We start from the raw sequence: 27,495 nt of genomic DNA, 5'->3' as shown, positions 1-27,495 counted from the left end.
CTGAGCTCTTAATTATCAGTTCAATTCACAATCAGTAAGGCTCTTCTAATAGAACAGAGCAAAAAGCTAATCACTTCAGTTGACGGATGCTGAACATCTCACCTATATACATCTCGTCCTTAGGATGTTTGCCAGGGGGAAGGATCCAGCATGAACTGCGACAGCAGCTTCCGTTGGGCGGTTCACAGAGGGGACTTCAACAGTATTGGTAGATCCTGAAAGAGAAGGAAGTTCACACTCAACAGTGGAATTAGATGTGATCTCCAGATTTTATTGAGCCATTGACTGCTGGAGAGCTCAGCTCTGTTCACATGCTGAAAGTTTGATATATGCCTAAAAAGAGAGTGAGGCTGGGCCGGGAGAATTCGGGTATTTCAGTACATTGGTAAGTGCATGAGAGTCCAACTGACCGCAATGGACGTGCCTGTCAGTACAAGTTAATCAAGAGCCAGAGCCTCTCGCTGAAGCGATGCCTGAGGCCAGAGCGGGCTGCGCCACCTTCTCCAGTGACTGGCTACCGAAATCAGCAGAGTTACAGCGGCAGAAGGTAGGGAGCTCAAGGTACTTGTCGACCTTTAGGCATATACCTTACCTGTAGAGAAGCAGAGCTTCCTAACACAGAAGCTGTGAGCCCTCAAGTCAGGGCTCTGCTGACTGTCAGGAGAGCCGGACGCCGACCTTCGCAGCCCTGACCCACTCTCTCGGTGCTCCACTGACTAAGGACAGCGCCACATTCACATTTCTGCTCGCGCTGGCTGAGACTGGACGCATCCTTAGTCTCTTCTTCTTTGAATATATGAATCTGCATCCTTCCTTTAAACCAAATCAAGGTACGCATGACAGAAATTACAAGATAATTAAAGAGAACTATGGAAAACAAATATACATACCCTTTGTTCCATTGGGTTGCTTTAAAACACAATGCTGTGGTTTACTCCTTCTTGCTCAATCTGTCCCCGACACTTGGCTACATAGGAGAAAACAAATTTAAATTAAACTCAAACATTATGTCTAATTCATTACTAACAGCTTCTAAGCAGCGTTGAACCTCTTACATAGACACTTTGTGCTATAACCCCGAACTATAGGGCAAATAAAGCCGCAACAACTGACAGCAGTTACAGACTTGGGCTATATTCTGAGTAAAAATATAAGAAAAGATAAATAAAAACAGCAACACACACAAAAAATCTGAGTTCTGCAAAAGTTACTTAACTTCCCAACCCCAAAATCTTTGTTGCAGTCCTTAAATCTGAGAGATACATGTGTGTGACAGATGGCAGCTCCTGCAGTACAAGTAATACTCCACCTTTGTACAAAAATTGTATTGTACAAATATTCATCAGTTAATTTCTACAACAACCGTGTTAGGTAGGATCATTAACACCGCTCCTAATTTTACTGATAAGTAGGCTGAGACAGAAGGGTGGAGAGGATTGTCTAAAGTGAATAAGTAACAATGAGAACTCCAAAGCATCCTTCCATCTCTGAGTCCATGTAGGTTTTTCTTTCAATTAAAAAAAATATATCTTTGGCACAGTTTGACCCAATGCCAATTGAAGTTTGAAGACTTAAACAAACAAACAAACAAACAAAGGCCTTCGGCTCACACCCTAGGTTCATAGCTAATGAAGCATTTATGTTACACTAAAAATGTGGCTTAGCTTACGTATCCATTTTTAACTATCAACTGAAGTGAAAACATTAATTCATACAAATCAACATTTCCTACCCAATAATTTTCCTCTAGAACATTTCTTCTTTTTTAACATAAACTCTTATCTAACATAACCCATTTAAAATATTGTATCTGCAAAGTTCAGCAATTAGCTCTGTAAATTGTTTTCCTCGAGTGTATGGAAGGTTACATTACATAGCGAAATATAAAGTGTACACTATAGTGAATGAAAACCTCTCTTTGAACGATGATCATCTTTCAAAAAGGCTGGGATAAGGGCCAGATTACCAAAACGAATTCAAGCCAGCTATTAGAGTTCTACTTGTACATCCGAAGTCCCCTGTTATTTCATGCAAGTATCCACTTTCAGTGCATCTTCAGGGGTCTTCAAATGCAATTGTTTATAAGTAATACCCACAGACCATGTTTTCCTGAAAACATGGCCAGAGAAATCCAGTCTGAGAAATAAGCAAGTGAGCAAGCAGGAAACGCATGCAAAGAAAAGCACAGAAAAACAGAAGGGATAGTACATAAAACAGCCAAATGAAGGCAGGAGGTGGCACTGAGGGTACTTCAGATTCTACTGGAAGTGAGGACAAGGATGGAGAGGCTACACCTCGCCTGTCCACTAATCCAGAACAAACTCATGAGAGTCACAGAGATTTGTAGAAAAACAGTACAGGTCGTAAAAGACCACAGGAAGTCACCTAAGCCATCCTTCTACTCAAAACTTAGCTAACCTCAAAACTGAATCTCATGTTGACCACTTGAGCTCTGAAAATCCCCAAGAACGGCGATCCCACAGCCTTGCTGGGCACCTGCTCCAGTGCTGCACCACTCGCCCATGTTTTGATTTTTTTGCACCTTAGATCCAATCAGGATTTCCCTCATGGCAGCTATGACGGAAGACTTTTTCCAGTTGTTTAAAAAAGGCTTCGTTCAGATCTTCCCCTCAATCAGGTTCTTCATAGGAGATGCCCACAGCAACACCGTCTTCATGGGCCTCCCCACTCTGATTCTGAGCCACAAGCGCCCAACACCCACTGCTACTCCTCTGCACAAAACACAACCCTCTTCCCTTGTTTTCCATGCACATCTTTGTCAAAGAGCTGTAACCATCCATCCATTGCAACGCTCTAGTCATGTGAACTATTCCACCACCATGCCTGCTATTCCAGCAAACCTTGATTAAAGCCCTTAATGCTAAGGTACTAATTAAATAAAAGTACCGTTACATACACTAGGTGAAGCAAAGCACACAGATACTAAGTGGGCAAATTGCCCAGCATCAAGTGTTAGTGACAGAGCTATGAAGACAGTATAGGAACCCAAACTCCTCATCTTACGTATTACCTTTTAGACTAAACAGCCTTTGATGATGCCCTAGAGGGCAAAATGAGAAGGAAAGCCTCCCATGGAGAACAGTCACACGGGGCCAGAGGCTCAGCAGATCAAAATCGGTGAACTCCACTCCCTTCAATGCAGCTATGCCAACTTACATCAGTTGACAATGTGACCTATATAATGAAAAATGGCTTGAAGCAGCTAAGGAATATAACCCTGATTTATTCCAAATACATTATATTTAACGCTGTCACTTATCTTTTACATGCCAACGTGCAAGCTCAGGAGACAGACACATTTGGATACTCTCAGCTGGGAATCATGTTCTTGCAACACTCCTAGATGATGCACATACTGTCTCTATTTGTGTTCACCCTTTCAGATGGCATGGTGCCCACGAAACAAGCTGATTAGCACTTGCCCTGGGCTATCAAGGCAAGGCAATGGTATGTTTAGATCAGCAAACTGCATAACAATATAAATGTCATCTATTCTACAAGAAGCTTTGGCAGTATTTGCATCTTGTGCTTCATTTCATGTATGTGCCAAAAAGAAACTCGAAGACTTGCAAAAAGAAGACAGGCATGGGAGTCGCCAGCCCTCCCGGTTGCCAAAACATGCTGTATAGCAGTGGGTGCTTCATTATAAACCCCAAGGACCATCTACCAGGTGTCACATCGTATGTAACGTGAACACTACTGGTATATATGTATGTATAGCCTTTTTTGTTCAGGCAGGCTCATAAGCAAAAAACGAACCACAAACAGTGTGTCTGGCACAGTTCAAGACATGATCTGTACACTTGCCCAGAAAAGATGGCATCCAGCCTAAACAGAAGAGCCCGGGGTGGTCACTAGCTGGTTGTGCAACGTCTTTGCTGACGGGGCAAACTGTAGCAATACCTAGCAGATACAATGGATAACGGGCTAAGGACACCGAGTTTAGAACACTAGCTGGAGTGCATGCCAGGCCTCTAATGGCCTGGCACTCGTTAGCGTTTGATTGTTACTGGAGACCTATATGACATGAAATGATGGTCTCGCTCCAGTTCCTGGTGAGCAAATGTCAGCACCATTATCACAGTAAGCATCCATCTTAGTGGTCTTACCAAAGCAGCCAAGGACTGAATGGGAAGAAAGGCTGATCTATGTCTCATTGTCAGTGGAGGGGACTTTCCAGGACAGAGCTGGGGTAAACTAGCAGGGTTCAGAATTGTTGCCTGTACAAGTCCCGCTTGATTCTTTAGCAGACGGGACAGCGTGCAGAAAGAGGAGATATAGCGCAGGAACGATGTACCAAAAGAGAGCAAATGCTGTCAGACAAAGGTAGGAAAGACAACTCTGCAGATAAGGAGAAAAACATCATGGCATGACATGCTAAGTGGATAATCGAATAACACACCCAGATAATCAGCAATGGAAACTGCAATGTAAATACACAAATAAACAGACACTGTAGCAAACTCACTGAAAGTTTGCTAGATTTCACAGGTCTTGCTCTGCAGTTTACGTTTTGTTCACGCACTGGGAACCTATAGCAGTGTTAAAAGCAACCCCTACACCTTTTGGTGTCAATTAATCCAACAGCCTGAGGCAGAGCTCTCAGCACTCTGGAGTCTTCCAACAGTTTCCTCCTATAGCAAACCCAAGAGCTTTCTGCGTAGTTCGTACAAATTCACAACCAAATGCTGACTACTTATTAATGACTATTATTTGCTTTATTGAAGTTTTATTTTCACGACAACCATACAAACCACTTGAAGTAACTGTTGTTCCTGCCACTGTTTACGAGCGAAGCTTCCCTCTCCAAGATACTCCTTCATTGTTCTGTGTAACCCCGTTGTATTTCTGTTTCATGACACACGCCTTTGGTCAATGCTAGAACCATAGCACAGACAGTAAGACTGCAGTGACTGTAGTCTGACTAAAGAGATTATGCAAAGTCTCACTTAGCATTAAATTTCTGTTTGAAAATGGAAAGTTTTTATTCCTAGTTATGCTAATGAAAATCAGAAAAGATACTTCATATTTCTAATATTAAAGTGGAGCCCTTAACTTTTTGAGAATCCTTAGTCATGCTCTTCTGCTATTGCATATTCCTCATAGATTCATATTTACAACATTTTATGTTAACAACTTCTTTTATTTCTGAAAATAGAAATTGGTCTGTAATGCTTTTGTTTGGTTAGCAGTATCCAGATGCATTAAACTTCTATTACGTAAGAGGATTTGTAATTTATGCTGAAGTTTTCAGGAGAGAGATATTTAAAAGATTATGAAATATGCTTATGGGAAAAAAAAAAAGGCATGTTGGAACATATCCATCAATATTTCAGTATAAATTGTTGAAGCACCAGAATTACACAGTGCATTTATCTTTCAGAATGTATACCTCCTAGCACTGATCTTTACGTTTAACAGAAAAAAATGGTTTAATACTTAGTAAATGAATGTTAATTAAGATGTTGGGAAAAACGCTGTCATAATTGAATAATGAAATGGATGCACCTTGTGCACTTGTTTAAAAAGCCTCTGCTACTCTGACTGTATCAAGCACAAGTGGCCTTTTATGTGATATACTTGCCAACACAAATCTTTATACAAAGTCTCATTCTTTCTGACTGTTGACCAAAGATCGTGTTTGGACTGGTCCAAGCAGTGCCATACTGTATACGAAATCTTTAACACAGTCAGCGGTACTTAAGATGAGCTAGAGAACTGGAGTCTGGCTCCAAGAAAGCATTATGTAAAAGGACCTGGATTTCTCTCAAGGGTTTGTTTCTTTAAGAAAAAACAATTAGAGACAATTCTGTTAATATGTCACAGAGTTGGTCGGGTTTTGTTTGGGTTTTTTCCCCTTATATTCAGCCTTTGCAGAAATAGCTCCTTGTTGCCTATCCATTGATCTACCTATTTTCCGAAGCGTTTGACGAATCAGTCCGGGGTTTGATCACACACCGTGTCAATACTACGTCCATTTATGTCATGTATATTTAAGATGATAAACAGGGCAGGTTTTGCAATGGTAATGTGGGACACAAGAAGAGCCCAAACAAAGAATCCATTGACATAGCTGTGTTTTGGATCAGGCCCACTGTGAATCTGAAGACGGAATAAGAAGCAGGATGGCTATTCCCTTCCAGTAAATATGCAAAGTTCTCTTCTCACATACAATGGAAACAGTTTTACACTGATGTAGATCGTGGTCCATGGATAATCAGCCCACTATTCACTTCCCCAGCTTTGCGGAAGCGTAATCAGGAAAGCATTATGAAGAAAAACCTGCCCTGCAGGGATAGACTTGCTTTAATAATGTTTATGACTTGTCCATATTGTATTTATGTCTGGAAGTTGATTTCTTGGGTTTTCCCACCCTTCCCCCACCCTCAGCCCCAAAGACAATTTGCAAGCTGAATCCTCCACCGGGATAAATGGGGGAAGCGCCAGTGACTGATGGACAGTACTCTCCTCTCAATATGCTCAAGATCACATCAAGAAATAATGCTTGGTTTTATCTAACACACTGGTCAAAGCTCACCTTTTCCTGAAGTGACTGGTCCAAACCCAAGCCCATGCTTCACAAATTAACGGGTTTGCACTGGAAGTGCAATGCTTACTCTGGTCAGCTGCTGGCCTCCTGTCGCGCTTGTCTCGAAAACAGTCCAGATTCGTGCCACAAACAGCAATAATGAAAGAAAATGATTGAAGACTTCCCCGGTATCTGCCAAGCTCACAATTTTTACTGAGCCTTACAAATGTGTCATCAATACTAGTTCTTTTAAAGCCATCAATCTTGGTCACCCAAATCCATCACGGGAAACAAATCCCAGAGAGGAACCGATCCGCAGCGCAATTGCAGAAAGACAGGCTGTGAGAAAACCCATGCAGAAATTTGCTTCGTCTACGTACTCCCAGACACGTTCTGCAGGCACGGATCTGCTGGGTTTGCTTTTGCTGTGTTATTCCACTCCGATTTCACTGCTCGCTTCTGCAAAACCTGCCTCAAACTTCCCAATTTTCCGATGCTTTCAAAAGTCACCAAACATTGAAGCCTGACTTGCCTTGCGTGGCAGTTACATTTGATGGCATTCAAAGGCATGCACTGAAATGAAATTTCCAGGGAAGAAGACCTATAGGGATGGAGAGGTGATAGGAAATTCTTGGGCTTTTTGTTACATTTCACTGTTGTCAAAGTACTTTGACTAACATTGATGTAAGCTACGAAAATTCCCAGGTACCACTAATTGTGTGGCTGTCTGTTCGCTTAGATCCAAAGCTGATTATATCCTGGGATGGCTTAAGTCACCCGGGACAAACCCTTTCAGACACGTTCCCTATCCAAAGGACTACTGGCCTCTCCTGGGCTTGCAAATGACCTACGCTCCTGAAAATACAGCACAGCCCTTTTTAACACCAACACCCCAAAATGAGACAAGGCCATCTTCACCATTCTGGGACCCAGCCCATGCTGAAGCATAGGTCGTGTCCGGGCTCCCCAAACTCCAGGCTGCTCTGTGGCTCCTTCCAAGCCCCGGCCCAGGCGCCTGCTCGCACGTAAACACACCCAAAATGAGAAAGATGCCTTTTGTCCATGGCCTGGGGCACTCCCCAGCTTCTGCAAGGAGACGGAGCAGGAGTCACCTGCAATGGCTCTGATGACCTCTTCTTGGCAGCACGTGCAACCACAGGCAGGCGGAGGGGAGCATCTACGGCTCTTGTGCCTCCCAGCTGCACTGGACTTAAATCTTTGTTGCGTTTTATAACACTAAGGTTCTTCTAGAAGACGTAAAATAAAGAAGTCAGTCATGTTTTCACTTTCCCATGCACCACTCAGCACCTGTATTTGTCGGCAAGAAAAGCCCCTGAAACCCACAAGCTTTCTTTTTTATTTACCTCTTTTATCTTTGCTTATTTTCTGTGAAGAAAAGTAACCCAACCTTGGTTTAGTATAAACCTAGCCAGAAACAAAAACCCTCTTGAATTCCTCTTCATTATAAATGGATTGTCAATGTGTTAAATAAATCAGTGAAAATGGAAATCCAAAAATAAATAGCCATCCTACTGTTGCTATGACAACTCAAATTTTTTACCTGGACAGAGATTTTATGTTTCACAGTTAGTAATCACTGAAAAGGAGGGTCACATTTTTTTTTTAATCCCGGCACATTTCACCACCTACCCCCAACATAAAAAAAAGGGATTATTTTTGGTTACTTTTTAGCAAATGAGGGAAGATCAAAGAGAGGAGCTATTTTTCATTCCAGACAGGAGAGACGAGATGCACATACTGTTTACAACAACACAGCTTAAAACATCTACTCAGCCCAGAAAGGACAGAGAGCACAAAATATTACAGTAGGATTTCAAAGGCTTTAATGTGGCCCTGCTATGCAAAAAGCATGGCACGTATAGAACGAGATTAACATAGCTTAAAACCATATTTTGGCTCACACGTTAAGGCAATTTTACTATGGTAAAGAGCAACAACATCTCAAAAGGTCAGCAGGGAGTAAATATTTTGCAATATTTGTGCCATCGTTCATGCCAGCGAAACGCGTGTCTCGATGACCCAGCAGTCAAGCCTGCGAAGTTAGTACACTGCCTAGGCCTTAAAATGGTAGAAATCAACCCAGTTCCCTCAAAGTCCACGGGTAGGGAAGCCCAAAGCACTGAAGAATCCGGGCCACGCGTTCCAGTGGAATTAAGTTCTGAGTTATATCTGCCAAGTGTGATGGGAAGAAACGCTCATCCTCTGGGATGGTAAATAGAGGGAAATTCAGCAGAGGAGAGAGGTAAGAGCCACGAAGGGGAACCCAAGGTGTCACAGAGCTTTGAGCTGGTATCACCTGGGAATCCCTCGCTCAGCCCAGAAAAGTCACAGAAAGGTCTTTTATTGCATTTTACCTGTCGTAAACAGTCCACCCAGTACCTCCTTGTCTGGAGGCCGGTGGGTGGATTCACTACGAAAGGGGTCAGATTAGAGAACACCAGCGTCTCTCGGCTGGTACACATTTGCAAGCAAGCCTTCCCTTCACCCCAAGAGGTGGCTAAAAAGCCAAAATCTCTACAACTTTTAGAAATTAAAAACACGCTTAAAAAAAATCATCTCTTTAAAATAGCGTCACTTCGGTATGTTTCCATTGGCCAATTTCTTTGTAAAATGTTTACAGTAATGAGATGAATTTTCAAAACAACATTGTCTTGACCAAAATATTTTCCTCAGTTTGAAACTTTGTAACTTGTTTCCAAAAAACCATTTAGAATTAGGGGTAGGGAGGGAGCAGCACAGAAAGTCTCCATAAACTAGCATTTTCCACCAAAAATACCTTTTGTCAGAAAATGTCCTGACCTGCATTAAACAGAATTAATTAATCCCAGTCAAAATCTAGCCTAATGGCAATAAAATGCTAAATACTCCCCAAATCAGACACAATATCCCCAGCGGTAAAGTGATACATTCTCAACAGAGTCATACGCAACGCATCTGGCCATCTTAGATATTTTTGACAATCAAATGTTTGCACAGTTTTGTTACTAATGTGTGCTCTGACCAGCCCAAGTCTGTACCCAGTTACTCTTATTTTACATAGATATGTACACACACATATGCACACACACTGTGATTGTGAAAGTGCTCTAAACAAATATGGGTGTTTGCATCCTGACTTGCCCGAAAAGCAAAGCAGACTGTTCAAGCAGCAGCCGGTGAAAGCAAGCATTCAATTCTACTCAGAGGCTCGTTTTCCTCTAAATGGGCCTCTCAGACTCAGTGACAACTCTTAGCTGCCTGAGAAAAAACACTGGAATAAAAAAAAAAAAAAAAAAAAAAAAAGGAACCTATTTTCCAGTGCAAAGTAATCCCTGTTCCATTGCCATGGCACCAGACATCCGTCTCTTTCTTTCATTGACCAGACGAGGTCCTCCTCGGCCCCTAGCTTCTTTTTTAAAAAAAAAAAAAAAATTTTTTTTGTTGTTCATGTATGTGTGTGTGCCTGAATTCGTTTCCTTGGTAGGAAAAGGAGTCATTAAAGTATTAGTTTAGGTTGATTGATTCTTCGGGGACAGCAGAGGGTTCTGGGGCTTTGTAAACTCCGACATGATCTCAAAACAGAGGCTCTTCACCATGATACAATATTGAAATAATAAAAGGAAGATGCAGCTCGCCCCTCGGAAAGCCAAACGGCACAGTTTACAGGCTGCAAGTCAAATCTCTTCCCAAAACTTCTGTGATTTCTTCAAGGCATAGTGAACGTTAGTGAAATAAAGGAGTATAACGTAATTTCTTTTTCTTTTAACTTTAGAGCAGAATCGTGGTGTGATTCTGAAACGCCCTTTACCACGGCCGCAGCTGAGAACCTGGCTGTAGGTTGCAGCAAAACATAAAAAGATATGAAAAGCAAAAATCAATGAACCGAGCCAGTTTAAAATGAAAAAGACAAGGGGGAAAAAACCACATCTGTGCTCAAAGAAGCACCAGTGCTGAAAAACACACGAATAGCCTGGAGGTTACCAAAACCACCTTGGCTCTCCCCCCATATTTTCGGATACCTCTCCTACTTCCCGAGCTAAGGAAAGCCAACCGATTTCCAGCTTCTCCGGGTGAAGGGAGTAGTACAGCAGTGCTGGGGCATGAGTCAGCATCTGTTGCTTTGTTTCAGTGGATTATCATATTGGGTAAGTGTAAAAGCCATATCTGATTGCATCTCAGTGGCTGCGGGAAGCTGCAGTTCGCCCGGTATGCGGGGGATGCTGCAGGTGCTTGGCTTTCTCAGGAATGATTCAGCACCTTGGCAGGATCAGGCTCTTTGGTGGCAATAAAAGAAACCATACATGCGACTGGATGCGCTGCGTGTGCTGACGTTTCTTCAAGGGAAAGAGAACCTGTGCATGCTGAGGGGCTTTGTAGCAAAAACAAAAGAAAATTTCTCTCTCGTACAGAAGGATACATCTTTGGCTGCAATTTATGTGGCTCTTTATTAATGAATAATTCTAAATAACCATCCTGTGTGCCTTGCCTCCAACAAGAGTCCTGACAAGACAGATGGCTCAGAATTGCCTAATGCCACGGTTCACCTTTTTATTTCATAAAAAATCAATTTTCTGTGGCATCCGCAGGCCAATGCAGGAGGAAGCAGGGAAAGGGAGCAAATGTATATGCAGCGCACACACAGACTGCGCTGCGGACGGCGCACGCGCCGGCACACACACACACAAAATTGATTCCCTGTGGCTCCTGCAGTCTGATCAATTTTGCATTCAGTGCAGACCTAGAGTGAATTTATTACTCCTCGGAAACTTTCTAGCAGAAAAGGAGATGGATCCATTATGGCAGAGCCCAGGGTTTCAATCAGACATCTCCTGCAGGTTTTGACTCATCCCTTTCCACAGTGCTTCCCCCGAAGGTAAGAGGGCACCTGATTTAAGACCAGCAGGTTCAACACTAAGGGTCACACGAATGTTAGTGGCATTATGGCATTTCCCAGAGGCACTATTTGGCACGGAGGCCCCATTATACCACACAAATTTTGATATTTAGATTGCAAGACACAGCGAGAGGAAAGGCAGAAGGAGAAACGGAGGGGTGAGGTGACTTAAAAACCACTAATGACACCAAGAGTGACTACACTGAGACCCTCTGAGTCCAAACCATTTACCAATCCGTAGCCCATAGACAATTCCTTCTACCCAAGACCAAGAGGAACCTTTTCTTGGACACGTGGGAAAAAGTTACCTTGCAATGTACTGGATGCTTTGGCATTTACATCTCTCAGAAATCATGTCCCACTCCAGCAAGGAAAATATGTCTCCCCCAGTTGCCACAACTGTGAAACGAACGTCTGTCTGACACTGCCATGTGTGACAGGAGCACATACAGAAAGCCAGAAGACACCTTCTTCTATGACAGGGCTCCATTTCAGGGGCGGGATTTCTAGGGCCTTAGGAAATAGAGGATATTTTTCTATTCCAGGAGAATCCGGGCTCCAGGAAGATTGTCTGGCTCATTTTATATGCAACAGTGAGTGGGTTTGACATCCACGTTCGACCGCCTTTGCCATGTGCAACCAGGAATTACAGTAAATTGAGCCCAGGAGGGACAAAAGAAGAGAGAAGACTGTTCATCTCACCACTCTCCCTGGAAAGGATGGGTAACACTAAGGGAATGCTACTTCCTTAAGCTGGGGGGGGCATTACGTGATCTCTCTTCGCTTTTAGTTCTCTCTTTCAATTTAAGCCCAGTTTGTAATTCAATACCTTCCCCAGAATATTTTCCTGCCTCCTTTAAAATGTCTGAGTAGAGGTTATGAACTCCAATGTGATTACTGCTGCAAAAAGGAAGAGGACTACGACGGAGCAAGATGGCAGATGTTAGACAATTAGTCAGGAACATGTCTGGAGCTCAATGACCTTTATGATTAGATACAGTTTCCGGAAGATGAAGCTTGGATATGGATATATAGTTGGCTCCTTACCCCTACCTCTGCTTTGAGCCAAACAAAATCTCGCTACCTACACCCAGAAAAATATTGCGATACTTCCAGCCCAGAAGTTTCAAACCTGAGCTCTCATTTCATTTTCTCACCCCCACATACTGTGACGGATTTGCTCTTCGCTAGCAAGACTGTCCATGGCAGACAGATCAGGCACCCAATGTGATTTATTTTTTTACCTGTTGTCTACTCATGCCTCGCACAACCCCTCCTAAGGATGCTCTGGGCTTGGCTCTAAACTGCCTTCTACCCATCATGATGTTCATCTAGACAAATAAAATTTAAAGCGCTACCAAATCAGAACGGCAGCATTTCACACCTTGACTTCTCGTAGGCACAAACGCCACCGCCAGGTGCCAGACAGGGGAGCACCAGTCTCCCCCATTGTCAGTCCTGCGAGACGCACTAAAAATAGAGCCGCACCAAATATAGCTGAGCTGCACCCGCCTGCACGCACGTCCCGCTCAGCGCCCGCACCCAGCGCGCAAACCAACGCCAGCGAACGAGGTACGCCGGGGGGAATCTGACATACACCAAAATCACATTCTGCTATATAATTCCAAAAAAAAAGGTCTTTCACCAGGATAATGAAAACGACAGCCCTGCGATGCCAAAGTCCTATTGTCTGTGTGAGTCTGCGCCACTTTCCTCCGTGGCCGATTCCACAGACTACCAGAAGAGGGGGATCACATACAGTACTGACCAGAAGGCGAGTTTACCACCAGAATCACTTTTCCTCTAACAGATTTTTTTATTAATTTAATTTTGCCCTTTCCCCCTCCAATTCCCACTGGTGACAGAAAAATTGTAAGAAAAAAAAAAACCCTTGCCAAGAATCCCTGTGCCATGTGAACAAAGCTGCAGTCAGTGAGGTAAGGTGTTAACATAGTAATTTATTGTGGTTTCAGTAGGAAAAGTGTGGTTTTAAGTTAAATCACACTAGGTTAAAAAAAAAAAAAATTCGTTCCTGAGACAAAGTAATAATGGAACAAAAAAGAATAATAATGGGAAATAATGGACCTCTGAGCAGCTTTTATGGACCTGATTCAGGTTCCATGCATAAAATTGCAATGAAGAAGTACAATGCTGACAAACAGAGCCTGGCTGCAGTAAGCTGGTGCAGAAATCAGACCTATTGATCTTTTTCTCCATTTTTTGGAGAGAAAATGCAATCCAGCACACAGGAGGAACTGAGGAGAAACTTTACGAGTACGACCTGACGCTGGGGAGAACCCAATCCTTGGACTGGCCCAGACTTCACATACCCTACAAGCAGGGAAAGTCTTAAAATATACCCTTAGAGCCAAAGGGAAATCTTAGAATTCAAGGAAAAGCCTTGAACTCTTAAAGCCATTAGTAGGCAATGAAGAATTTATCAGCTTTTCCTGCCCCGGGTTGCAGTCTCATGGGCTGTTCTTTAGGTAGCAGGTTGGCTGCAATGCATTCTCACTCCCTCTCTGCTGTCCGTCACCTCACCCTACGCCCATTTTTCTAACTCGGACATGCCAGGACACACTGCAGTAGCCCCATCCCTGCTTTTACTAACATCCCAAAATGCTCACTATAGCAGCGTACCCACAAGGTACTCCAACGCCCTAAAGGCACCCGAAGAATTGCGGTCATACTGACAAAGAGGGCTCTCACTTTGATTTACAGTCATCTATCTTTTGTGATTGGAAGAGCAAGAATGCCTAATTTAGCAGATGTTGGCATAAGACAGAAGTGGATCGGGTACCCAAATCCTGTAGGCTCCCACACAAATCCCTGTCATGGTCCATAACTTTTCCCCCATCCCTTCTAGCAGGTCAGTGCAACGTATTACCATGCAGCAAATGAAAACATCTCTTTCGACGTTGTGGGCCAGATCCTCTGCTGATGCAATTCAAAACCAAGGAGGGACGTATGCTGATTTAGTCAAGGTGGGGCCCAGGTGCATGCCAAAAACCCTACCGAAAAAAAAAGAAATCTATTTTCACTGGCTTACTTTCACAGAAGAAAGAAGCCGGTTTCAGAAATAATCCAGCCGGACCCCTGGGGAGAAGGAGAAAAAAGCAGGAGCAAAGCAGGCTCCTTCTGGTGCGCACAGCAGCCGCCGGACAGCCGGGGGGCGGGGGGGAGCCTGGCCCAGGAAGGGCTGGGACCCGGGACCCCAGGCTGGACGGGGCACACTGGCTAACCTCCCAACAATCGGATGAGCAATCTTTGTCAGGAACAAAAGACATCTGCTGAGTAAAACAGGAATTGACTCAGAACAAGGACAAAGCCAGACAGTATCACATGACGCGCCAGTCTGTTCCAGCAAGGTGCCAGGGTCAACGGCAACTAATGCACCCAATAAGTCAAGAGGAATCAATAATGCTAAATAACTCAGTGTCTTCTATATGAAGCAAATCAGTGCAAATGCAGTTAAAACGGGCTCTGCACTCCGCGCACTGCAGACTGAAATCTGATTGAAGCCCGTCATGTGACACGTCGGCATTGGCAGCCCAAGGTTCCCACAGCTGCGGCAAAATGTCTTTTCAAGCTCGATACATGCATAAGGCAGGTTTGAATATGGATGTCTGTTATCCATCTTTTTTTTTTTTTTTTTTTTTTGAGAGAGAGACCTAAAATGGGAGGAGAGCAAGGAGACACTGGATTTTTAGAAACACATACATATTGCCCACGCAAAGAGGCTGTTTAATAACAAACCCCACTTCCAAACCACCCCCTCACCATTAAAGTATATTCCAGCTTCTAAATGCTGTCTCTGCATTTTTATGTGTATACTCACAATACGCATACAAGAAATACATGCCTACCCAAATAATCCATCAATAGCTGGCCAACAATACAGATGTTGCAAGCAGAAACAACTGCGCCACAGGAAAGTCTGAGCCGGAAATTTGGAAGGGTCCTCGTTCAAGTCCCTAAAATGCCATCGTGCTCTTTTTAACTTGGGGTCGGGTCACTCAGCCCCTCTGTGCCTCAGTTTCCCACTTGTAAGACAGGACACCACCACTGCATGCCACCTTTGGGATGCTGAGAGGAATACATTAGCAAAATAGGGCACACCCTGATATTACAGTAATGTAGGCCAAGCAAGAACCTAGATTTACGTGAGAAGAATTACTATACCATTTAACCCAATTATTATGAAATCATTTACTCAAAGTTAACTACAACTCAAGAAAGTATCAAACTCATATTAGCTAATATTTCAACAGGTCCTTCCTCTTTCTCCACGGCAGACTTGACATGCAGATGATTTTGCACCATCATTACACAAAATGGCTCACTTAGTCCAACTTCTCATTCTGAATTGGTAGGCGATATCCTAACTATTGTCCTCAAAGATAACACTAAGAACAAATATCCCCTCCTTACTTTGGATTCAAACTCAGATTATATCCCTCAGGGATGCAAGCTCAGCTCTTCACTTAGTAAGCTGTCTGACCACCTGTAATTCAGCACAATTCCATCTCTGTATATTGAAAAAATATGAACATTGATTTTTCCCTTAATAAATCTCACAAAGCTGTGGAAAGATTACGTGCCCCTTGGAAACGTTCTAACAATTCTAAAATTTATTATGTTTCTTACTTTGGGATTTTTTTTAACTAGATTTTCCTTCTGAAACTACTTGCTCCAGTTGAGAATGTTTGCAAAGAACACAATATTTTAAAGTTACAATTTCTACTTTTTAACACCTCGTCTTTTGTCACAAAAGACTGCTACGTGCATCTTTCCATACACATTCAACAGTTCAGTACACCTTGGCAATTCCTGGAATGACAATGTGAATTTCATTGTTAGATGGCACAGCACTGGAGGGAAAACACAACCCCAAATACACAAATGAATTCTAACCAGTTCAAACCAAGAAATACAGGAAAGGGAGGCAACACGGAGGGAGGCACTACTCAGCAATCCACATCTAAGAAAGTAACTGAACAGAAGTAATCTGAATCAAAGAGTAACAAAGTAGCACACATTACCACTTTCCCCGGCACCTCTCTCTCAATCATCTAAATGGTTCATTTAACCTGTTCCTAAGTGCCTCTGTGGAAGAAAATGCAAATTTTTATGCAAGTAAAAATGACTCATCACTTAAGCAGGAGGATCTTAACCCAAGTCAGCAAATAAGTTGAAAGCAAAATTGGTAACTCAGATAAGCCGGAAAGCCATGAGCAAAGATGAGCATACATCAAAGAGTGGCAGAGCAAACGTATCTTAAATATGTTAATGAGTGCCAGAAAGTCATGTCTTGGCCTGAAAGAGAATACAGTTCAACAGAAAGACCTGCTACCATCACAGCAACCAAAGACAGAAAGACGGATTCCTGCAAGCCGCAGCAAAAACCTGCTGTGGGAGACAGCGTGCGTATGATGGAGTGCTGCTGTCAAGAGGGCAAGGCAGGAAGGTTGAGATCTCCCCCATTTGATTTCCCGTTCCCCATCAGTTCCACCCTCAAGTACCACAAAGCACGGCTGGCCTTGGTCATTCACACACATTTCTCTACCCCACGAGGAACTGAGATTCAGGACTTTCAGGTAGAGAAGGCAGACGAACGTTTCTCTACACTCCAGACATAATGAAGCACAAAACACCGCACGGAGGCTTTCATAGAGCAGGAGAAGAGAAGGAATTAGGAAAGCTAATACCAAAGAGGGCCCAGCACTACTTTAAGCTCTGTAAAGCAGCCGGGTGAAGTATTTCAGGATGAACAGGACTAAGCGCAGATATTATTGTTATTATTTATTATATAACATCCCGTATTGCTGCATTTTCAATTCACCCACAACCTCCTCCTGGAGCACTTACACTGTCACTCTGTTCTTATGTTGCCCTAGTTTTCCAGCTTTCTTCTATCTAGGTAAATATAGAGGCCCCATCTCTGAAGCAGCTGAGTACCTATTATATCCTGCTGTTTCTCCCTCGCACTTATCCTATTATGCTATTACAGCTGGTGTAGGGTCGTGTGTTTTCTATTTTGTGACATAATATTGTGGGCCCAATTCCACCATCACTAATACGCTATATAATAAGGGTGAGATGCACAGGAGTGCTGGTAAGAGCTCTTCATGTGGCAGGAGTCAGGGCTACAAATGGTTAGACTGCTATCGCTCCGCAGGAACCAGGATCTGCTCATTCCCACAGATACTGTTATGCCTTCCGTTTATATATAAATTACCATTGTATATATAAAGACAGTACCGACCTAAAGTAATAACCATAGCAAATACAGCCACTTAATATGTGCAAATAGAGACAACTTGGATGCATGTCAGCATGAATAACCTCTCCCTCTCTCTCTGCCTTTGAAGCAGAGGAAAACATTATCTCAGGACTTCTGTTCTCAGCTCCTTCCGCCTTCTGCAGCTGAGGGTACCTGAGCCCTGACCAGCCAAATGGGAAGAGAGCAGTGCCAGTGGCATATGGGTCTTTCCCTTCTCTTAGACTCTTTGCACAAGGGAATTTTTGTGACCTTTTGTCCTTAAAATCACCACTGATATTTTTGTTCTTGGAAGGAAGCCAGAGTGACCCTCTGGGATGCTCTGCAGTGGTCACTGGGTCCAGCAGCAGTTTGTTGTGCCATTTTGAGCCAGTGTCCATGAGGGTTTTGAGCCGACATACACTGGGGACCTGAGGCCGGGCAAACTTTCAACCTACTGCCAGCCCAGTACACTGTGGATGAAGAGCAGTTCATCAGAAGGAGCTCCAAACCGGATTAAAAAGCATTGAAAAGGTATGGGATTTAGCAATTTAGAGCTCTCCACTAAAATAACAACGCCATTTTCCACCCAACCTGCTGTCCCCTTGACATCCGCTTATGTAAAACAAAAAAGTAATTCTCTGCCGCGTGTTGAATACCCAGAAGCAGCAGCTACACCTGCAACCACGGGAAAGCCCGAGAAGGTTGTATATCTGTGAGCACAGGTACAATATGCAACAGGGCAGGAGGACTGAGCAGAGATGCAGGATCTGGCGACAGCAAAGGCTTTAGCCTTCCATCTCTGCCTGAACAAAATACAGCTCAGGCAATGAGTATGACCTGCAAAATCATCACACAGTCCCTGGGACCCATTCCATAAATATCCGGGGCTTATTTCTATTACTACACACGTAGAAGGTACCAAGCATGACTGGGTGGTAATTTACTAAGCTCCGTATCAACAAAGAGTAAAACCTTTGAAAGCAACAGGAATTAATTGCCTCAAATTAATAACATCATCTAAGTTGAAGCATGTGTTATTTTCAAGAACAGAACAGGTTCCTAAATCTCTTTTTCAAATTGCTGCTTTCAGGGATTCACCTGTGGTCCCAGAGAAGAGCCACTGCAGTGCTACCACACCCAGAGCTCAGCCGCTTCAATTCCAGGCCTTGGCGAGACGAGCAAAGGTCCTGGACCAAGGCTGACATCATGGACAAAGAATAACGGGCACTTTTCTATCCTATTTAAAACTATCAAATGATTGCAAACTAGCATGGTTATCGATTAGTTAGGGCCTTTTGTCAAAATCGTCATTTTTTTAATACGGACTACAATAACAACAAAAACCATATTACAAATATTATGGTGTATCCGTATCTTCTGTTATGGTTATAGCTAACCTGCTTATCAGAGAAAAAAAAGGAGAGAGTTGCAAGTTGATGAAGAGCAAATTCTGCTTTTAGGTTCCTTCTCCTTCTCTGACTTTTAGAACAGGCTGCTCTAATCTGTCTCCAGTGCCACTGAAATAGGGAAATAAATCAACCAGGCTAATTCTTAATTGTGAAGAATATGGAAGCTGCTGAGCCAAAGGGGACCAGAAGAGCATTAGAAGAAACCGTAAAGGGGAAGGAGGGACATTTGTGGTACTCGAGGGCTTTTGCTCAAATCAGCACCATCCCTGAGCTCGGAGGATTATCTGCACTGAGATCATTCTGTAAACTAAATAAAATAATAAGAAAGCCCTTCATAATTTCAGCTAAGTGTTAAGTGAATTAACCACCATCTGTCTGGACCAGACTAACTCAGGGAACAGGCTGAGGCATTGCTGTATCTCTTCCTGTGCATGGTCTTGAGGACGAAACCGAAATGTGGCTCAACTCCCCAGGAAAACTCACTAAGAAATGAATGCTGTGGACTGACAATGACTTTCCCGGCATAGCTAAAAGGCTCACTGAGTAACAGTGATGCAAAATGCAGTATCAGTTTACTGAGAAGTATTCCAAAGAGTCCGCTGCGTTTTAAAATAACAAAATTATCACAGGGAGCTCCATTTGTCTACTGTACCATTTTGTGGCTGATTTCAGCCAGCAGCTTCTTGTTTAGAGGGGTGAAAACCCCATTGTAAATAAGTGGATATAGGATAATCCGCATATTAGGAGGAGTTTGATCCAAAATCCATTGGAGCTCCCTGAAAGACTCCTACCAGCTTGTTGGCTGTTGAATCAGCTTCCATGAAGTTAAACCCTTCACAGTCAAGACTCTTAAAAGGGAAATAATTCTTTTAGTAAAGATCACCTGGATTTAACCAAGATTTGACTGATGTAAAAGATGTTAAATCTCATGTTATTTATCCGAAACAGTCCTATTGGCAGCAGTGACACACATGAAAAGCAAAGTCATTCACCTCAATCACGCCATAAGCCCGCCTGTCAGCTGTGTCCAGCCACGGCGTCAACCATGCCATGGGTGAGGCTCCAGCCCAACACTCTTACGCTGTAACGCTGCTAAATTTTTGCCACAAACTATGCAATCCTATTGAAACATCATGGCTTAACTAATTGTACCTTGCAGAGACCTTGACATAAATTTCCCATTCTTTGCTTTTGGTTTGCACTTCTTGCCAGTGTCAGTCATCTTTTACTAAAGCCAAAATCAGTTCCCAACAAACACACCGAGCTCTGGACTTCACTGAAATCCATCCAGGAGACATCAAGAACAGATTCGTAACTTACAGTAATTTCATAACTTGAGCACCTTGTGTTTTGTTCAACAGTCCATGTGGCAAGCATAGCCGTGTAAACTGAAGAGCAAAACCTGCACTGCATTTGAACTGACGGATTCAGTAACAGCACAATGAAGAATGCATTTATAAAACTCCTGCCTGCTGAAGGAGCAGAGATGTTAAACCTACTTAGGCAAATGCCAGTTTGCACAATCTCTTTTTGATTCTTTATTTATTTTCCAATTCCCTACAACCTTCGAGGAAGCTGTGTGTCATCGTGACCCACTTTCCATAATACCATACATTCCTTTGCAACCACTCCAATATCCTTGGTTTATAGCCTGTAGTGGAGAATCCCCCTGAATTGAAATGGTGTTACAATGAGAGACAAAGCAGTGAGAGGTGAGAATTAGGTTTACTGTTTCTATTTCTCTTGTAATAAAGCCAGTTAGCATCATAATCAATGCCCATCTTTATGGTGGATTAGTTCATGAAGATGTCGAAAGTCACCTCTTCTTATAGTCAGCCTGTAATGTCACAGAAACAAAATTATGTAATAGTTCATAAGCTTTTTATCTCCAAATGCGCAGCCCAGGGCTTTTTAGCTTTCTAGTTTGTCAGAGCTACCTTGTCCAGCTATCCTGGGACCTCCACAGTTAAACCAACAATTCTTTCCAGCCGGAGCTGCAGGGTCAAAGTCTAAGAGCCAAGACAGACCCACTTCTCCTGAGATTTGGGCACTCAAGGGACACGCGATACACACTGACCGACAGACTATGCCCTTCTCTGAACAGTAGAGACTGGCCTGAGGCATCTCTGTTGAGCTTCCACTAATTATCATGACTACAGTGTTGGCCAGAACACACAAGTAATTATAGTTTGACCTAGAGTTGGGGGGGGACTTCAAGCAAGTCTCCATTGGCAGCAGTGTCTCGTATCTGAGCTAACTCCGAAAGACCTCTTATACCTATATACCTCAGCACTGCTGCAGGGAGAGAGAGCAGCCCAGGACCTAAAAAACATAATGCCACATTAACCTGGAGTAATTAGCCCCTGCATCAGCCAGGCTGGTCCTGCTTTGAGCACCCGAACTAACCCGTCTGCAGTTTGTTCTCTATACGTTACAGATACCCACCGAGAGGAATAGCCAGCTGGTGAGTTCAGGGGCCAGATCCAGTTCACGAGGCAGAAAATCTGGTCCCTGGGGAGGCTGGCTGATCAACAGGCCAGACAAACTAGTATTTCTGTGTGCCTGCTTAAGTGCGTGAAAGGGCAAGACACAGGTCAGAAGCACTTATTAAGCTGCCAGTAAAACGGGACATCCATCAGGCACATACCAGTGGGTTACACAAACACGTGTTTACGGAACCCGCCTCACATGCAGTTCCAATGACTCCAACCGGACCGTTCACACCAGCGCAGTCACACACATGCAGAAGTATCTGTAGGATTATGGACTAATTGTGTGCGTAGCCGGCCCCCATATGATCCGTACATTAAGGGAAAGATGAGCATTTGATGTCTGTTTCAAATTGTAAGCAGCCCTGCTGCAATTAATCACAGCTTGGTTGATAAAGCATACTGTACTGAAATGACAACATGCATCCTGGGAAACTAACACTGTCATCTTTAGCCACAACAAGTTTATTTTAAACCTCAGAACAATGAAGGTTTGTCACCGAGCCCCTTGTCTGATCTGCTCGTCTGAATGCAGCTTTCTAAACAAGTAAGAAGCAGATGGCCAAAAAGATCATTTACCAAGGTTTAGATTTCTCGACCACCTTCTGGATGGAGACTTCCAAAACTGGGATCTGAATCCTCGGAAACAAAAGATTGTCTTAATGACGAAACTGTCAGGCCAATATATGGAACATAAACGTTAAAGAACACTCATTCATCAGCACTCAAGGAAGGGGGTATATGCTATGTGATGCATTACCTTTCTGTACATATTTAATTGCTGAACACTCAAAACATGATTTTATTAACTACTGAACTAAATTATATACTGGATTAATTACTGCCTTTGAACTAATGCTGGCATTTCTTCAATTCTCTCTCTCTCCCCATTCAATATTTCCTTTTATAGCATTTTACCCACTTTACCTACAATAGTCCTTTACCTACAAAAGTCCGTCCTGAAAGGTGTACAAAGCTATGCAGCCATCTTAACTCATGTGAAATGACACATAAATACTTGGGGTTTTTCCAACGTTTAAAACTTTATCAAAACTGAACTCTTTCTCCCTTTCTTTGCAAGAAGATATTTTAAAAAAACTTCTCCCAGGATTTAACTCGCTAACCTATTACAGTTTCCAATGGAAAAATGTATTACTGAAAAACTCCTGATCAGCTTTTGCTTTAGTTTAAGGTCTTAGTTTCTGTCATGGGCTGATGCCGAATCCACTGCTAAACACTAGCAAATTCTTTCTCCTTTCACATGGTTTCTTCAGGTGTTAAAAAAAAAAAAAAAAAAATAAAAGAAAAAGGCTATAACTATAAGGGCAGCCATTACAATGAAGAAATGTTCCATTATCCATACCTATTTTCTTAAGTCCATCTCTCCATCAGAAACGCCAGATTTGTCCAGCCAAATTCTCCAGAAAGCTATGTCCAAACTCTTTGCTCCAGAAGCATAGGCCAATCATCAAAGAGAGACTGAGTCGCATGATTTATTCAACCAGTTGCAGCTCAAAAAAAAAAAAAAAGACAACCTGACAGATGTGGTCTTGTTGTGAGACCCCTTCTTCTTCCCTGTCCCAGCCTTGTCATGTGCAGGCACCGTGAGGACTCTGCCACTGTGTTGTGTGGAAAAGAAGCAGTATCCCACCAGCCACAGAAGTACAGGCAGACGGTACCTTCTGCAGCTCCAGCTATGGGGAATTTAGTAGGTATGGCTAAAATAGATCACATCAGAGAAAGACTGGGCAAGTTTCTTCCTGGAGGAGACACAAACCTACAGCTTGTCCTATAGGATCTGTAACAGAGATTCTCTGAGACATTTAATGTTTGGTAGATTATTTGTTCTACCAGATATTAATATGTTGCTTGGTAATTCAAAGAGGAAACACATGCAGTAACTAAAAAGAAAAAGAATCCCAATAAAAGGTAAAATATGCAAATAGAAAAATGCATATTTATCAAATAAGCAGATAGGGGCAGTGTGACATCTGCACACAAGGCAGATTTCAGGACCTTTAGATATGAGAATACTGTCCAAAGAGAAAAAAGAAATTAAATTAATCAGATATGTTACTCCACCCAAGGTTCTGACCCCTTCTTGGCATGGCCTCAACCTATGATATCTCCACAGCCCTGCCCCAGCCAGCCTCCCACAACAGAGCCCACGACAGCATCCGCTAGTAGCCCATCTACCACGGCCATCGACCTGGAGCCTAATGAACGGCAGGCCTCCACGACAATTCAGCCTCACCTCAGTCTCTGCAGCTGGAGAGTAACCCTCTACCCAGAGCCACAGAATCACAGATTGGTGGGGGTTGGAAGGGCCCTCTGGAGCTCCCCCAGTGCCACCCCCTGCCAGAGCAGGAGCACCTCCAGGACACGTCCAGGCGGGTTTGGAATGGCTCCCGAGTGGGAGACTCCCCCGCTCTCTGGGCAGCTGTGCCAGTGCTCTGCCACCCTCACAGGAAACAAGTTCCTCCTCATGTTTAGATGGAACTGCCTATGCTCGAGTTTGTGCCTGTTACCTCTTGTCCTGTCACTGGGCACCACTGAAAAAAGACTGTTCCCATCCCCCGGCACCCTCCCTTGAAGTATTTATAAGTATTGATAAGGTACCCCCTCAGTCTTCTCTTCTCCAGACTGAAATGCCCCGAGTCCCTCAGCCTTTCAGAAAGATGCTCCAGTCCCCTCATAATCTCCATAGCCCTTTGCTGGACCCTCCCCAGCAGTTCCCTGTCCTTCCTGAACCGGGGAGCCCAGAACTGGACACAATACATCGAACACCAGCAGGCACCGGCACTTGGTGAGTATTAGTCTGAATCACTGTCCCATACCAGAAATGAGGCTGTTTCTACTGGATTTGCCCAACATCACGCACAGCAATAACCAGCTGCCAGCAGAAAGAGGTGGCACTGCATACAAGTTCAGTGCTCACAGGTAAAAACGGTCTACTTCTTTAACAGGCTACGCTTCAGAAACCTGCTCCTTCCACCGGCCCGAGTTAATGAGTTTGGATGGTCATAATTTCCCAGCATCAGGCCACCTAAATCCACCCAATCGTAGGGTAATTCAGGTTGGAAAGGACCTCAGGAGGTCTCTAGTCCAACCTCGGGCTCAACACAGGGTCAGCTCTGACAAACCAAGTTACTTGGGGCTTCATCCAGTCCCTCGTCCACCCGGTTGCTTCCAGCAAGACATAATCCTCCACTGGTAATCATCACCACTCTTTGACTTCCATTGCCCACTGTGCATTGCTGAATCTTAATGCCAACCGGGCATTTTTCTGAGCTGCAGCTTGTACCTGAATTCTTTCTTTTTTACCACTTACCTATTATTTATACAGAAATCAAAATGTATAACAAGAATAAATGAAATCACTTGACATGATGTCCTAACTCAAGCAGTTTATCAGTTTATTTCACAACAAAACAAGCAAAATTAGAAAGTTAAATAAATGAGGGAAGAAGAACCACAGTTACAGTGAACATACCACATAGTTCATTTAGATATGTGCCCGCTGTCAGCTAATCTATCTACAGCCTTGACAAATATGTGGAGTAAATAATTTCTTGTGGTCAATACTGAAGAAGTGAGATTTTAGGAAGGACTTGCATGTTGAGAGAATGATGATTTGGCAAAGAGTGGAAGGATTTTCTATGCCCAGGTGGGAATATGAACCAGAGATGGATATCAAGGTAGGTATCAGCAGCAGCACGGAGGGTGATATAACCACAAACAAAGTCTGAGGTAAATTTTGTAGGAAGATCATGACTTGACTGGCTTACTGCTCTCTCAGCACTTAACCCTAATGTGGGACATTCCTTAGGGACTTGGGGCCGGATCACACCTGCGTTCAGTGCCCTCTCAGCTAATTGCACCTTCTCAGCTTATTATGTAGTCTCTTAATCTCATTCCCTTATCATTTTGCCAAGCAATACAGGATGAAGCTGGACGAGACAATGAAAACCTATGAAGGATGGGAAAACTATTAACATGGCAGAGTTTGATTTTTGCTTTGATAGAAGCTTGAACAGGCCTCTGAACCTTACAGAACTGAGTGCACGTCCTGTAGCAACTTGAAAAATAGACCAGGGCCTACAAGGTGACAAGTGCCTTCCATTAGACTTGAGTCCCTTTCCAAACCACGGACAAAAAATATTGAAAAACCAAAGGAACAAGTGGCAGGTGGAAACACAATCTGTGTATTGCCCATTTTAAACCTGTAACTCACACCCAGGATAAGTTCTTCATCATAGTCAAAGTCAATGTAAAGAAATAAAATAACGTCCACGGTTTTCAGGACATGCACATTTCGACACTGACTACCCTGATTCAGAAAAATGTATTCACATAAATAAAAGCGGGAATTCCACACACAGGCTGGAGTAAGCAGTTGAGTAGATTTCAAGCGTATACATAAAACTCAAGTTATACCACAAATACTTTTCTACCGAAATCACCTTGTGGCAAAGTGACATCCTGCAAAGCTGCCATGATGGTCTGAAATCTGAATTAAGACTGATATTTGAGCATATGAGGCAAAAATTATTTAAAGACTTTTTTCTCTTTCTTGCCAATATTGTCACATGAAAGTTTTCTGTTGTGCTAATAACTCATGGCTTTCAAAGTTCTGTTTTTGTTAAACTGTGCCACGTTTTGAATAAGGAAGAACGAAATTTGCCAGCACAAAATTGTCTCAACCTCAGGGAAGACCAGACCAAGCAGGCAGAGTCCCGTCAGTTTTACACAAGCTTCTATCTGCCTCACATCCTGCACTTGAAGCAGATCTCGAATTGATGTTGAACACTGTGGCACTTTTACTCAGATAAGGGTCTGTCCCCTCACGCGCTCTGTATTCAGAATCTTTCCAACAGACATAGTTAACCACAGATTTACACTGATTTACTGAAAACCAACATAATCTTACCCATTAGTAGAGTAATTGCCTGGCTAGTCTTTCACTCCACACTTCTCTCCCAGCTTCCCCTGGCTAAATGAGTCCCTCCAAGAAGGCATTTCCCAGTGGAAGGCAATGTGTTCTTCCATGTCTTATTTCAGATGCTTCCACTTTTAACAGGGCTGTAACCATCTTATTTTCTACCTGTCAAGCTGAAATCGCTTTGCTCCTATTGAATAATACCTAATTCTACAAACAAGCATATGGAAACCAGTGACGATCCCTGGGGAAGATGCTGCCCGTGACATGCAAAGCCTACCTGGACGCAAAATTCATTGCGATGTCCTGGTTCTGGTGGTTTGTAAAACTCAAAAGCCCAGTAAATGCAGTGGGTTACCTAGTCAGTGGTATAAAGCAATATTGCTCTATGGGCATCTCGGGTGGTAACAGGCTACACATTTGGAATTAGTAAAAGGTTAATAATCCAATGGTTCATCTTTTCCTGATACGACTCACTAAGGGCAGCTCTTCTTGCATTTTGGACTATAGAAAGCTGCTGTATTCATGAGTGTGTAATGCCACGTAGGCCAGTGGCAGGGCGTGACAGAACACACCGGAGTACGAGAAACAGCCCTCTGATTCATTACAAAACTTTACTGACAAAATTTATATGGGTGAGAAGCGAGCACTTCTAAGGACTCATCAGTGAGGCTCCAACCAGGGGAAAATGATACTTGCCTGAACCTCAGTGCGGCATGGAGTCTCCAGAGAAGAGGCAGTAGTCTTCTTGTGTCTTGAGTAGGTCTTTCATGGAGACGTCTGGCCCTGACTGTTGCCTTCAGAAGAATCCTGATGACCTTGCCTTTTTCTTGTTTATGAGCAATTCCCACTGAAGTCATCAAGTTACTCCTACAGGGGAAAAAAAAGAAAAAGAGAGAAATTTATTCCTATGTAGAACAGGACTGTAAGGGTTGTGCTTCACTGAAATCCC

General features: G+C 43.3%; 1 long non-coding RNA gene across 1 annotated transcript; it reads right to left on the bottom strand.

Annotated features, from left to right (window-relative positions):
- Positions 1–126: 126 nt before the first annotated feature.
- LOC309680308 lies at positions 127–23,042 on the bottom strand. The gene is made up of 4 exons (XR_014269923.1): positions 22,968–23,042; positions 22,184–22,243; positions 891–967; positions 127–215 (listed from the first exon to the last, which is right to left on the bottom strand). It is a non-coding gene; the product is annotated as an uncharacterized lncRNA (long non-coding RNA).
- Between the last annotated feature and the right edge of the window lie 4,453 nt (positions 23,043–27,495).

Source organism: Vanellus vanellus (genome assembly GCF_965231255.1).
Source record: "Vanellus vanellus genome assembly, chromosome: 21".
NCBI lineage: Eukaryota > Metazoa > Chordata > Aves > Charadriiformes > Charadriidae > Vanellus > Vanellus vanellus.
Note: the sequence above shows the minus strand (reverse complement) of the source record. Positions and strands in the feature narration are given on the sequence as shown.